The sequence below is a fragment of the Anas platyrhynchos genome, chromosome 4, assembly GCF_047663525.1.
Source record: "Anas platyrhynchos isolate ZD024472 breed Pekin duck chromosome 4, IASCAAS_PekinDuck_T2T, whole genome shotgun sequence".
Taxonomy (NCBI): domain Eukaryota; kingdom Metazoa; phylum Chordata; class Aves; order Anseriformes; family Anatidae; genus Anas; species Anas platyrhynchos.
This window is the reverse complement of record NC_092590.1, coordinates 23,822,633-23,837,452: the sequence shown is the minus strand read 5'-3', so window position 1 is coordinate 23,837,452 and position 14,820 is coordinate 23,822,633. Positions and strand designations below refer to the sequence as shown.

The 14,820-nt window shown below is 44.2% G+C and overlaps 1 protein-coding gene across 6 annotated transcripts in view; it reads left to right on the top strand.

The window, feature by feature from the left end:
* STOX2 (storkhead box 2) overlaps positions 1 to 14,820 on the top strand; it is a 132,097-nt gene that overhangs the window by 68,756 nt on the left and 48,521 nt on the right. Inside the window, exon 1 of one of the 6 annotated variants that reach the window (XM_072037249.1) lies at positions 3,534 to 3,754. The exons of the other annotated variants lie outside the window; for them this stretch is intronic. The gene's annotated coding sequence lies outside the window, so the exon portion shown is untranslated. Of the gene's footprint in view, positions 1 to 3,533; positions 3,755 to 14,820 lie in introns of those variants that run through there. 6 annotated transcript variants of the gene reach the window in all.

Genomic DNA, 14,820 nt, shown 5'->3' with positions numbered 1-14,820 from the left:
AGCTTTGACCTTGCGTTGAAAAGAGATGTTGAAAAGTTTGAATCCAATAAATTTCATATAAGTTGCTGCAAGGGGGGAGATGTACTTGATGTTTTTGATGGATTGTTACTTAATTGAAGGGGAAATAAAGAAATCATATAAAACTGCCAAACAGAATAAAACTCACTGGAACTCAGGAACGAGGGCTCCAAAAGGCCCCATGAAATAATACCGTGTGGCGTTTGAAATGTCAGAACTTCCTTTTTTCTTTTTCTTTCCCCCCCCCTAAATAAAGAAGGGAAATCCTGGATTTTCTCTCGGTGGGGAGACAAACTGCTCGCTGTGGTTGACCCAGGTATAAAATGTTACCAGAACTGAATAGTGCTCTGCAGAGAAATGTATATATATATATATATATATATATTATTTTTTTCTTCTGCAGCCTTTGGTGAGCTATTTTGGTTGAAGATCTTGGTGTTGGAGGTGCTGTGTCAATTTGGGGTGGGGGCGGCATGGGGTGACAGTCTAGCACACGCAGCAGGAGGAGTGTCTGAAGAGCTCTCCACGACGGTAAAAGCTAATTCCAGAGCTCGCTTATTTGAAGGTCACCTTCCAAAAAGTTTGCAATGCCTGTATTGCTCTTTGCTATAAAATTTCCTTGCACGTGTTTCAGCGCTCTGGAGTCGAATGGTGGAATTCAGTCTCAGCATTGCTGTGCAGCTCCCGGAGCTTCGCTACCCAGCTAAAGCAGAAGAGAAGGGTGAGAAAGGAGGTAACGCTGACCAGCTAGCCGACGATGTTATCTGTGTGCAAATTAGGGTTCCTAGGAGGAAGAGATACCTCCCTGCGTTTCAAGGGTGTTTGATGGAAGGTCTAGGGCTGCCTCTTCAGCCTTCTTGAACAGAAAGAAGGATCTTGAGAGTCAGATTAGAGCAAATTGCAGAATCCTGAGTCTCTTTTTTGCCCCTTAGCTTCAACTTCTGACAAAAATTAATATTTGGAGATAACCGTGCGTGATCTGAAGAAGGCAGTTTAACGTAATTGAGAAATGACAGATCTACACAGAGCCTTGGAGCTCGCTGAGTTCTCCTGTCCCTCTCAGTTCAGTTATCTACGGGAATATGTTCTAGCTTGAAAGTAGCTGTATTGTAATTAATATTTAATGGAATAATCGGGATTGCATCACCTTCTTCTCTCCGTGTGGTGTTAAGAAACACCTTCCAACTTGTCTGCTTAACAGTAATGTGATCTCTTTGCCTCCCCGAGTTCTGAATAGTTGAGGCTGTCTTAGACCAGTCCTGGAACCATAAAACCACAGGAGCTGGTGGCTCGCAGAGCTCCTGCCCCTCAGCTCCTGCCCTGCATCCTTTGCTTCGGCCTGTACTGAGCTGGGAACCTGGCTGGGTGGCTTCGTTCAGTTACTTCAGGGCTTATGCTTGCTTTATTGCTTGGGAAGCTGCTTCTGGGCTGCCTTTGCCTTCCAGTCCATTTCGGCCCCCAGGGCATCTGCTTGCCTGGGAAGAGAAGCAGGAGCTTTCACCGGGTCCTGCTGAGGAGAGAGGAGGCTCCTGGCTTCACACCACAAACTTTGTATAAGTTCATTGGCCACTCATTTTTGCACCATTTCCAGCTAGTTTTGGTTTCTCCCTATGGTTTCTTGCCAGAGGGAGGACGAAACACATCTTGTCTGACCACCCTTTGCAGAGAGAGCCCTGGCTTTCACTCCTCGTGCAGTGTTAACTGAACGCTGTTACCTGTCAGCTACGCCACTGTCTGCAGGCCTGGTCCTTTCCCAGCAGGTAGCAGGATGGTTTCTGCACGTCCCTGACTCTTCCCCCTTACACCAAGCTTTGGCCAGTGCATGGGCTGTGCATCCTCCCAGCTGAGCAAGCTGCACTGGAGTACCCAAGTCCCAGCTGAGACCTGTGGGCAAGGGGATCCAGAGCAGCTTTTTCAGTCATGGCAGTAGAATTAAAATCCAAGAGGAATGCACACAAGAAAGAAACAGAAGGCTGTGTGTGTGTCTGTCTTACCTAGACTTGCTCACGTTTCTATCTCGTTTCAAAGCACTCACCCTGCAGGGCTAAGTTTCAGGCTGTTTCTCCTCCCCAGGCTCCATCAGAGCTACCAGGATCCCTCTCCCTTTCACAGGCTGTGTCGGCTTTGCTCAGCCACATGAACCTTGGGCCAGGTCAGGGTGCACGGAAGGGCACGGGGTTCAGGTCACCAAAGGGCTTTTGTGCAGAGTTATCATCCGGTTCTGAATCGGAGTGTGTTTCCAGGTGTGTTTTCTGCAGTCCTGTGGCTGAAGTAACTCATTATATGGGCGCTAGACATCACGATAGCTCACTGATGATACGGGAGGCTCCTCTTTCAAGAGCAGACAACTGCTCGGGACAAACACAGCGCCGATTCATCACAAATAGCTCCCAAGCTGTCACAGGTGCAGAAGCTACACTTCGCCTTTGTTGGGAGGTTTTTATAAACCCGAAGGGTGTTGGATATCTGGCCGTTCTGGAATCGAATTGCAGCCACATCTTTGCAAAATGCATCACTTGTTGGAGGAGGCTGAAATGTGAGGATTTTGCAGATCACCTTGGTTTAGGCCGGTGACCTGTGCGATTGTGAGCAACAATAAGCTTTCGTTTGCACAGAAGTGAGTAAGTGGAGAGTAAACTACCATCTTTGTAAGGTTCTGTACACGGGTAAGGGAAGTATAAGTAGAATCAGGTGAGAAGAATGAAAGGAAGATATTTTTCTAGGCTGTAGAAGTCCTCCAAAGATGGGTTCCTTCTTGGTGTTTTGGGGAGGCTCGTTAGGGTGACTTTCATAATCCATAGCAGGTTGTAGAGTGTTACCATGAATAGCACTGAAGCTGAGTCAGCCTCCTGTCATCTAAACGCTGGGCCATGATGCCCAGCCTGTGACTGAAACAAAGCAGCGTTGGAAAGTATTTTCAGGTACAGTTTATTCCTGGCTCCTCCTCCTCAGCATGCTCTTACCTGGCTGGAAAAGGCCGAGCAGTATTAGAGCCACAGTAAAAAATTGTCAGATAGCTTAGAGCTTGTGTAAGAATTTCTAAATAATACAATACTTTTTTTTTTCTATTTCTTGAAAATTAAAATGATACATTGCATTATTTTTAAATGATCAAGCTACCGCTAAACTATCAAAACTGGATATTGGATATATTGGACATATGCTTCGGTGGAGTGGATGTAGATCTGGGCTTAGATGTTCACGCTGGATGCACTTAGTAAGAAGTATCTAAGAAATACTTGATGCAATTCTGTCCAACCAATGGGTTTTATGTGCACCAGAAAAAGGAAAAGGAATAGTACTGGTAAAAAATGAGACCTGAATGGGTACTCTACCAGTGCTGTTTTGTATCATGCTCTTGGACAATACGTAGGCACTGGGATGATGTTGCTCTTGCACAAACAGACTGCAGGGAATGGGAAGAAAGGAAGACATGACTTTATAGGAAGCGTATTTGGGCATGCAGTATGGTGGCATACTGTTCAGTAGAACTGTCCTTTGCTTTGTGCTGCCAGGCTGCCTGTCACAAAAGAGGGACTGTCTCAACCCAGGCCTGGAACTGATAGCAGTGGGTAAGAATGAACATCCAGAAGAGGTGTATTCAGTGTGAACAGAGAAGTCCTCCTTCTGCAAATGAAATTCTCCCTTCCATCAGCCTTTGGACACAACGGCATTCACAGGAATTTTCCATCTCTCCTTTGAGCAAGCTGGAAAAGAAACCTTGCTCGTGCCAGCAGTAAGTGATGTGGAGTGCTGGGTTTTATGTGCTGTGTTAGCACTTCTACCATGTCGACCAACTCCTCACAACCCAAAGGTAGCTCTGCTTTTCAGCGCATCGTAGAAGATGCGATTCCTACGATTTTTAAATTATAGGAGTGGTTCCTTTCCTTCACTAGAGAGCAACATCTGTAGGGAATAGCTAAAACAATTTATTGCTGACACAATTTATTATTATAAAAATCAAGTTTTAGTGTTGAACAAATAAATCTTGATGGTTTTATTGGTTCTGATAGGATGTGAAAACAACACAAAAGAGTAGGATGATGGGTAGCAGATGGGGTAGCAAAGAGCATCCCTTGTACCTCACTCCGGGCTCTGTCCTCTGCCTGGCATGCAGGTCCATGAGGCACCTCGCGCACCCATATGCAGGTTAGAAACCTGCACTTGGTGGTCTCAAAGCACCTCTTTCTGCTACCGTTTTCTGCCCCAGTTGCATCATTTAAAGGAAAAACTGAATGGCCCTTTGTGGTGAATTTGACCTCGGCATTTTGAAGCACAAGGAATATAATAGACAATTCAGCAATCCTTACTTAATGTGGCCTGGCAAAGGCAAAGTTCAGTAAGAAAGCTGAGTACATCATAACACAGGAAGCAGTGTTGGGAGAACCTAGATTGTATAAACTAATTTTCATGCCCATTTGTGTTCTTTTAATTTCCTTCATAATTTCCTATGAATTTCCTGTTGATGACCTGTGATGACCTAGTTTCAGAGGATGAACTTCTGACCATATGCGATAACGCTGTAAATGCCATAAATTGAACTGCTTATCTCACGGGCAAGTAAGATGATGTGCTGAATTTCACTGTGGTACTTCACTTCGCCTCTAAAATTTCCACAGCATTTTAGAGCAAAGGATCAATCCTCGTTTTCCTAGGATATTCTAATTCTGCTCTCCAGAGAATTTACATTCTTGGATCATACAGTGACCTTGTTTTACTACACATAAGCCTTAATCTAAATATTTTTTTAAGCAGGGTGAAACGGAAATATTTTTACAAGGTTTTCTTAAGATCTTTGTGCTTTTAGGTGTAAATCCTGCATGGCCGTCTGGGTGGGTATAGGGAACAAAAACTTCAGAGGAAAAGGTTTATTGGTTTTAACGCTAAGTTTGAAACAGCTGCAACCCCCAGGTGCAAATCGGGCATGGCTGCAGAGCATCTCTGCTGGGAGACGTGGAGGGTTCACCCAAGGCCCTGGTGTTACGGGGGCCTTCAGCCTCGTGGGTTAACTTCAGGGCTGGCTGACTAAGGGGGAGCCTGGGCGGTGGGTGGGAGCAGCAGGGCTCCCGACTGGCACGCAGCCCGGCCTTCCTGCTGGTTGTCCGCTCATGGGGCACTCGCAATTTCGGAAGTGAAAGCTTGAAGCCGTACTTGCATGGGGTCTCTGCATTAGTGTTGACCTGGTTGGAATGTTTTCACAGAATAAAGAGGCAAGGAGAGGAGAGGAGAGGAGAGTTGAGTCAGAAGGGGCCTACAAAATGGCGTCCGACGACACGAGACGAGGAGAGGAACCTCCAAAGATCACGAAGCCCAACTGCCTGGCCGGCTAACCGAAAGTTGAAACATATCATTAACAGCATTATCCATTAGTTTCTGCATTTAATTGCAGAAATATTCTCAAGGAACTATGAGTATAAAATTAAGGTGTCTTTTGGAGACCTCACGTCAGAAAGCACGTTCTTAACTACCACTTTTCACAAGCGAGTGCGCTAGCTAGATAGGTAGCTGTTTGTTTTGGAGATGTGTGCAGGAACTTTTCATCACATACGTGGTCTGAGGTGTTGCCCTATTTATTACATTTTTTATGTTGCTAAATAGTTAGTTGCAAAAGTGGTCTGTGTGGATGTGCTACTCATTATACACCAGAATGCACACTGAGTCCCCAAGGGTCCCATTCTGTCCGTAATGGAAAAGTACACACATTTTTGTCCAACTGTTCAGGTAGGAAATCTTACCTGCCAGCAGTGCTGCTGCTCCTCCACAGCCAATGTATGTACCTGTTTCTCTTGCATGTATTCTTTGCCTACACTGGGGAATTATAAAGGCTGAGGAGCGAATAGCTCCGACTGCTGAGTAATGCTCCCTTTTAATTGAAGTCTGCCTTTGAATAAGGGTCATAGATCGGAAAGCCAGAGAAACTGGGACAGGCTAACCAGAAGCAAGGGCGGGTGTGATGGCAGTGAACAAAAAGAGGAATCAGGGTCAGCATTGCTGTTCTGCTGGAGCAGGCGTGTATCCTTGCGTTCTGGCCACGAGAAGTAGGCTCCCCCAGCTCACCTTTAGATTTCAATGGAAGTCATTTAGCTCACTGGATTTAAATCAGGACCATTGCACTTGAGTGTCTCTGAGCTCATTTCAAAGGATAATACTTAATGTAACTTTTTTCTGCCTACCAGAAGATAACCTCATTCAGGTTCCATCCCACTGCTGATTCTTCCAAATGGAGTAATATGCATGCAACAAAGCACTGCACTCAGCTTTTCATGATATCCCTTTTTCTCCCAACAGTTTTCACTTTTTTACATCAAGAAATGTACATAAGTAAGATGAAGTGTTTCACTGTAGCATGCCTTTGGAGTTAAATAATTAAAAGCTAAGTTTAAAAAGTTGAGGAAAAAGCTTTACCTTCCTGTATCATTGTAATTCAGGCGCTAGCTAATGGGGCACTTGGATAGCACAGTGTATTTCAAAAAGAAAAGCATAGAAAACTATGTTGACTGATTTTACTGGTGTCTAACCAAGGTCTGTAAACACTAATTGAGGCAAAACTGTCTGGCAGTGCAGCAACCTTTGGGAACTGTCATTTATCTCAGTAGCAAGTTAGCTTCAAACCCAACTTCGTATTGGAGCATTTGACCCAGGTATCATATTCCTAAATGAATGTGTTATGTGATTGTTGTGCTTAATGTTAGAAAGGCTGTTTTGTCATGAGGACCAGCAAGAACAAAGGAAAAAAAATCCAAACCTACTCTGGTATATGTTGCCGTGCAAAAGTGGTGTATGAAAAAAAAGTGCAAGAGCTGGAAGGAGCGTGGCTAGGCTGGCTAGTTCAAGGGATTAGATAGGAAAAATGGTGTGAAAACTGGGGACTCGGTGATGATACACCAAAGAATTTCTGATTTTTTTAAGGTGAGAACCTAAAAGTAGCTGTATGAGATAAGGCCAAGGTCTGTCTTGCCCACTGTGCTGTGTCCAATTGTGACCACAAACAGGTGCCCTGGGACGAGGAAGAAGAGAGCAGTGTGGTACTTTCCCTGCCTCCAGTTTTTTCAGGCCATGCAGTTTAGTAATCCTCAGCAAGTTTCTCTTGCAGGTACACTCTGCAGTACCAGTGGAAGTGTTAGGGCAGTGACAACGGCTCGCCTGCTATATGAGGAGCTGCCCTTTGGCAGCCCTGAGTTGTATGCATTATCAGTGCCATACTTGTTTAGGTCTCGTCCTGCCCTGCTTCACAGTATTTCTCACAAACGAAGAATAAATGTGCTTGTGAAGAAGTTCTTGAGGCTCCTGGTATTTTTGGTGGTGGAATAGCAACATATCAGCCGCTGGGTCAAGAGGCAACATCAATCCTCTCTCTCCAGATACAACACACACAAATTCCAGATTCCTCTAACCGGGGTATTAATAGTATGCATGTCATCACACATTCTCTATTTAAGTAAGATAGGTTGTGAGGTCATGAAGGAGCAGTTGCTCAATTATTTCTACGATTCCACTTATTCCTGCTTGCAGTTTGTTTTATTCCCTTAGTCCCTCCCTTCCCTTCCCCTCCAAATCCTGAGCATCATGGGCTGTCTCATCTCGAAGGTGACACATGCCTAGATGAAAGGCTTGCATTAAGCAGAAGCTTCTTGTTGTATCAACTCTTGACATTCCCAAAATGTCAGCTCTTGATTCACATTGCGAGCAGGGTCTGGTGCCAAGACGCTACCAGCTTCAAGTCTTCCACTTATTAATCAGACAGAACGGCTGGTTCAAGACAGAGTGGTCCTGAGGAAGTACTGCAGAAGTGGATCCCGTTTCATCCTTGATGGAGTAAATGTGTTGGGTGGTGGTGCTGGTGGGCCACATTCACCTTCAGACACATCTGCTCCCTTCTGTTGTTACCATTCAGGTAATTTCCTCTCGCGTTCTTGCTGCTCAGAAAACTGCAGTGCTTTTTCCATTTCCCCCACGTATTCCAGGAGCTCACACAGCAAATGAGTGCTTGCTGCTTGCTTCTTGGTCTCACACACCCGGAAAAACTAAGTGTAAGCCCCAAACACAGACACTCTGCAGGAGAACTTCACTGCATAGCAAAAGGGCAAATGGTGGAAAGCAGAAGGAGCTCTTTAATCTCACTTCATGAAACAGGTAAAGGTTGTATGTTTGTGTGTACATTTATACATATGTACATATCCTAATGCACATAGCATAAATAAGATATTTATGTATGTTATATATCATTTTACCTTATATTTACATGCTTTTAAAGATTGCTGTCTTTAATCTTCACCCTCCTGATGAAGTTTTTATGTTCCACTTGCTAATGTAGCACCAGAGCATGTCCATTTCATGTATTCTATATGGAGAGGCAAAATTTTATACCAGCCTGAGTGCATTTTGTTTATGCTTTGTACATATCTGCAGGTGTTTAATTTAGATGTGCGTGCTGTTAGTAATTATAATTGATGTTGTAGGTGTTTTTCCTAGCAAGACCAAAATACAAACACTGGAAAAACAATGCAAATGGTAGAAAATATGTAGGATGCAAAACAGTAAAAGTGACAGAAAAGTGATGAAATTTAAGGAAATAGTTTTAAAAAAATAAGAATTCGGTCTCAGCAATCTTAGAATCTGTCACTTCTTGTTTGCTTTGCAGGAGTGTTGCTAACCACCACTGTACCACTCAGGTTCTCGTGAGATTGTTTTTTGTTCACTCCAGCCTGTGATCTAATCTCTTTCAAGTGTGTTCTTAGGCAGAATACACCGAGTAACTCCCATGCAGATGATTTAGAGTCTGAAATTAGTATTACATATTAAAAAGTTTAGCATTTTAAATTCTAGTGCACAATAACAACAACATGTCAAATGTTCCTTACGGGAAGTAAAACCTGTGTTTTATGAACTCTTGAAAAAATTATGTACTTTTAATCTGTGTTAGCTAACCTAGAAGCAACAGCAAAGGTCGAATGTTAAATCTTTAATTTGGCTTTCCTAATTATAGGATCACTGAAAATGACCTGATAGGTCATGGGCCCTGATTCTTTGTTACCTATGAGTGCGATTCTGCCGATGTTAACTGAGTTGTTACTAGTTTATTTTAGCATAAGAGCAAAAGGAAGGACCTTCAGCCCATTTCTGGCCAACAGGAGAATAGTTTCTTCAGACAGAAAGGCAGGCAACAAATTGAGCTTCACTAGGTGACTCTCAAAGGGTCAGGGCGGGCAAGGGATCAGCACTGTGTAATCATTTCTTCATTGGTGGTGGTGTGAAAGCGGTGGGCTTAGCCTGGTCCTGCATGCAGCTGGAGGCTGGTAATCTCGCTAGGGGACCAGAGCTCTTGGTGCTCAGGTGGAGGTGAAGACGAAGACTCCGGGGTACTTTTGTCAAAGTTATGTAGGTTAGGGAAGGGGAAGGAGAACTGGAGCCTCACGTGGCTCTTGCTGAGTCGTGCAAGCAGTTCTGAACCTGGGGTAAGAAGACAGATTTTGTGGCAAGATGTCACGCCTTGCTAGATCATGCTATGGTGTGACATCAGAATTTACCATTCTCTCTTATGCTGAGCTGTCCTTTGCCACCATCTCCCTGTGGCAGTCTCTCCCTTTGATTTTACCAATGGTTTGGAAGGCAGGGAGTTGGACCAGAGCCTGACACTTAGGAGAAGCGAGAGTAATTCCAGGTCTGGAAGGAGGCGGTAAACTCTGGTGTTCAAAGGGAGACCTCTCCAAGTAGAGGCTGCGGGGCTACCCCCAGCAGTTATTCACAAGTAGCTATTGAGGTCAAGAAAACGAGGAAGTTTTTGTGAGCTGTGGAGCTTCTGAAGCCCTGCTTCCTGTGGCTTTCTTTCATAAAGCTTCCCTCCCTTGTGGGTGCTCTGATGTCTCCTTGCTTGGCTGAGCTTTGGCTTCAGTCATTTCCTCGGGAGATCTTGTGATAGGTCACTGAGAGTTGTGGGGACAGAAGACCTTTGCATGGTATTGTCCAAGAGATTGAAGAGTCAGGGGTGGAAGAGCTGATAGCACGGGGCTGAGAGACAACACCGTGAAACCAGGCCCCTTAAAAAAGTATCCAGGAAACATACAGGGGCCCTAACTTCAGAGCATTTAATTTACTTAATAGTTAGATTATGGAAAAAATACCGTGTTAGGCTACACCCAGATCATTTTGTTACGAGCAAAAGGTTTATCTTGTTAATCCCAATTTCAGAGCTCTTCAGGAACAAATTGTTGAAGATTTCCCCTGTCTTCTCAGCAGTGAGAAGGTGTAAGCTGGGTAACTCCCAGAAGCCTGTAGGCTGTTGTCTCTGTTGCAAAGCATAACTGCCCCACTGGTGCTTTGAGGGAAGGGTGATTTATTTAATTCAGCATCAAGTGGAACCCTGGACTTGGAAAAAATAATGGAATGTACCACAAAAAATGACGGAGTATTCATCAGAATTTCACAACTCTGAAACAAAATACACGAAGTGCAGTGTTAGCAAATGTTTATATAAAACACGCTGCAGCATTACATTGAACAATTACACCTCTCTTATCTCAGGCACTTATCTCTCGCTAAAGCCAAGTGGCTTGCAGGTTTAAATTGCTCAGTATTTTTGAAGTCAGTGTGGTAATGAAATATGCTAAGCAGCTGGGTTTGATGCATGAGCGTTTGGGGTAATTTTTTTGGCCTGACTACTTTTATCTCTGAAGACATAAAAATAATGTAGTCACAAGGAAAGAGCCAAAGTCTAATGACTTTAATTGCAAGGAGGTGATGTTCATAGCTGCATATATACCTTCTTTCTAGCATGTAGAGTTACAGAGGCAGAGAATATCCCGAGCTGGAAGGGACCCATAAGGATCATCAAGTCCAGCTACTGGCACCATACAGGTCTGCCCAAAAGTTCAGATCATGTTACTAAGTGCACAGTCCAATCGCTTCTTAAATTCAGACAGGCTTGGTGCAGTGACTACTTCCCTGGGGAGCCTGTTCCAGTGTGCAACCACCCTCTTGGTGAAGAACCTTTTTCTGATGTCCAGCCTAAACTTCCCCTGCCTCAGTTTAACACCATTCCCGTGGGTCCTGTCACTGGTGTTTACAGAGAATAGGTCACCTGCCTCTCCACTCCTCCTCACAAGGAAGTTGTACACTGCTATGAGGTCTCCCCTCAGCCTCCTCTTCTCCAGGCTGAACAGGCCCAGTGCCCTCAGCCACTCCTCATACATCTTCCCCTCTAGGCCCTTCACCATCTCCGTCGCCCTGCTCTGGACACTCTCCATCAGTTTAATGTCCTTCTTGTGCTGTGGTGCCCAGAACTGCACACAGTGCTCGAGGTGAGGCCGCACCAGCACAGAGCAGGACAATCACCTCCCTCGACCGACCAGCAGTGCTGTGCTTGATGCACCCCAGGATACGGTTGGCCCTCCTGGCTGCCTCCACTGCTGGCTCATATTCAGCTTGCTGTCAGGCATAACCCCCAGATCCCTCTCTGCGGGGCTGCTCTCCAGCGTCTCGTTGCCCAGTCTGTACGTATAGCCAGGGTTTCCCCGTCCCAGGTGCAGGACCCGGCACTTGCTCTTATTGAACTTCATGCGGTTGGTGATAGCCCAGCTCTCCAACCTATCCAGATCCCTCTGCAAGGCCTTTCCACCCTCATTCGAGTCCACAACTCCTCCAAGTTTGGTGTTGTCAGCAAATTTGCTCAGAACACCTTCTAGTCCTACATCCAAATCATGTATAAAGACATTGAAGAGGACTGGCCCTAAAATGGACCCTTGAGGGACCCCACTAGTGACCATTCACCAGCCTGATGTGGCCCCATTTACCACAACCCTTTGAGCCCTGCCCATCAGCCAATTGCTCACCCATCGTGTGATGTTTTTGTTAAGCTGTATGCCGGACATTTTGTCCAGTAGGATCCTATGTGAAACTGTGTCAAAAGCCTTGCTGAAGTCCAAAAAGATCACATCAGCTGGTTTCCCTTGATCAACTAGACGGGTGATCTTATCATAAAAGGAAATCAGATTTGTTAGGCAGGACCTACCCCTCATGAACCCATGTTGGCTGGGACCAGTGACTGTGTTGGCCCCCAGGTGCACCTCAATAACTTCAAGGATCATCTTCTCCATAATTTTACCAGGCACTGACGTGAGACTGACAGGCCTGTAATTGCCAGGGTCTTCTTTCTTGCCCTTCTTGAAAATTGGCACAACGTTTGCCAGCTGATGTGTATCTCAATGTAGTCATTCTTGGAGGTCCATAATAATATAAATGTGGGTATAAATAATAAAGTCATATAAGTATCATATGAGGGTAAATCCTGTGCTCCCTCTTGTCACCCCTTTCCTATCCCCAGCGGGCTGTGGCCGGGGGCAAAGTGGGAAAAACTTGGGAGACCCCTTGCGTGAGGAGCCGATGGCCTGCCACCAAGCCTGTCTGACCGAGCTCCTGTGAAAGCAGCGTGAGTTAATTTGCTGGATGTGTCTTGGCTCCTGCTGTGCTGTATACTGTCAAAGCTGCCTGAAACCAGCTCGGAGCTACAGTGAGGATCTAACAAGGCATGGCTTCTTCTTAGAGATCTAGAAAACATAGTTATAGTTATAGTCTCTATTATATATCTTATATATATATATTATATAATATTATATATATATATATATATATATATATATAGTCTCTATACTTATAGTCCCTATTGTGATTGTAGCTATAGTTTACGTGGAGGAATTAATGACATTAGGGAACCAATTAATAGCGGATATATAGCTTTTCTTAGGATAGACCAGCCAGCTCTTCATCTGGAATTAGCAAATGCTCCATGGCTCCCAGCAAAGTAAACCTCAGAAATAACACAGTCTAGCTTTGGAGGCCAAAGGTGGGATGCACTTTCTGATGGTTCTCAAAACAACAGCTGTAAGGAACAAGTAAAGGTGTTTTTAAGGTCCTAACTGTAAGTGCACATGCTTTTAAGTGTGGGGGTTGTTTTTTTATTAATTTCAAATCCAGCATTCCTGTTTTTGTCATCTTGATTTAATCAGAGATTAAGTTTTCTTCTCCGTTCCCTCTTGCTCTCTTCCACTCTTCCATTTCACTTCCCATATTGCAGTTGGAAATAAGTAGAAAGATAGATACCACAATTCCTGATTTTACTCTCTGCTGAGACTAGTGAAGCCAAAAAAGCAGGTACTCCTTCATGACTGATGAAGCAAGGAACCCAGCAGCTTGGTGGTACTGATGTGCTTGTGGTGGTGCATTGCTTAACACCTCCTTCCATGTCTAGTAGTACTTTCACAGCTTCCATGTTGTGATTTTTACTACCCATCCAGCCTTACCTCTTCAGGCATTGGTCAAGCAGACTTCAGGAACAATATGGTATTTCAGAAATTCCGATTGTGCATCTGGTTCTTGAGAGAAACAGCTTAGCATCAGTTGTGTGAAGAGGAATGTGTCTGCCTGGAAGGAGCTGAGTTCAGGTACTTGGAGCAACAGCCTTTAAGGGAGAGTAGACAACTATTTCAGGGACCCTAAGCCAAGTGTACTGTAGTATCAGGGGATTTGTAAGTTGTGCTTCTGCAGGTTTTATGTTTTTTTTCCTACCCTCAAAATGTCATTGATATACATTCCTCACATTAAGAAAATAAGCCGTGTTTAGAAGGCGGTGTCACTAAGAGAGACTGGATTTTTATTTATTTTCACTGATACCTTGAGGTGTTACCTCAAACTTCCCCAGACATCTCAGGACCATCGGTGTCCTCATGGTGAATGGCTGTGTTGTGAGTTATTAAAATAAAGCTCTTACCTCTCATTGTGTGCTTTGCCTGCAATTTTAGGGTTCCTGTGACGTTTGAGCTGTTGGCATGGCGTGTTTTGTTATTGGTGGGTAGCTTGTTTTGGTCATTTTCACTAATCTGTAGCCTTAGTGCTGGGTGGGGAGATAATGTAATCGTGTGGTTTTTGCACAAGCAATGTGATATATCAGCTTCCAAGGTGACAGCGATACACTGAAGTAATGGTTTAAAAACTATTTAGAGGCAAATACAGGTTTGTTGTGTAAAATTGTTAGCTAGCAACTGTATTAAAATAATCTTGAATTTGTTTACCTAGCTTTGTATAGCAGGTAGCCAAGAAACTTCATCCCAGTGATATCAAGTCAAGTGTTAAATGATCTGGGATGATAGCTTTCCCCCATTCTTAACCCATTCACTAAAAAGAAGGAAGAGAAAAAAGAAACTAAGCATTAAGGTCGCAATACTGTGACCTTCAATCTAGTCATCATTCTCTGCAAAAAAACATTCTTTAAGGATCACGCGGCTCACTTATGTGCACTTCTGTTCCAGTGGCAAGAGTACTTGTTCTAATTTGGGTCTTCAGGATTTTAAAGTAGCTGATTCAGACTTTTATATCTGAACTAAAATAAATAGGCATATGGCAAGTAGAAGAACATATAATCACTCCGTTGCCTCGAAATTCTTTTGAGGACAAGAATTTCAAAACAGGAACCTATAGTGGGGCTTGTGAGCACAATGGGAACAGCTGGTGCTCAGCACTTTTGAGAATGAGGTCACTTTATTCTTGGTTGAAATGCGCAAAATGGGTCATCTGGGCATAGGCTTAAGACAAAGGCTAAGCACGTGGCCCGTTATAACCAGGTTGTCCACGTTTCCAGCACTAGTTTGTTGACGGGATTCTGTTAAACAAAGGGGCGCTGGGATCGATCTGGATTGTCCCAGCTTTAGGAAGCAGAGCTCTCATTCAGAAAATAATTTCTTGCCATATATTTTTGAAGATGTGCTCATCCTAAGGATGACATCATCTATACTCTCCACCATCACCCCTCCC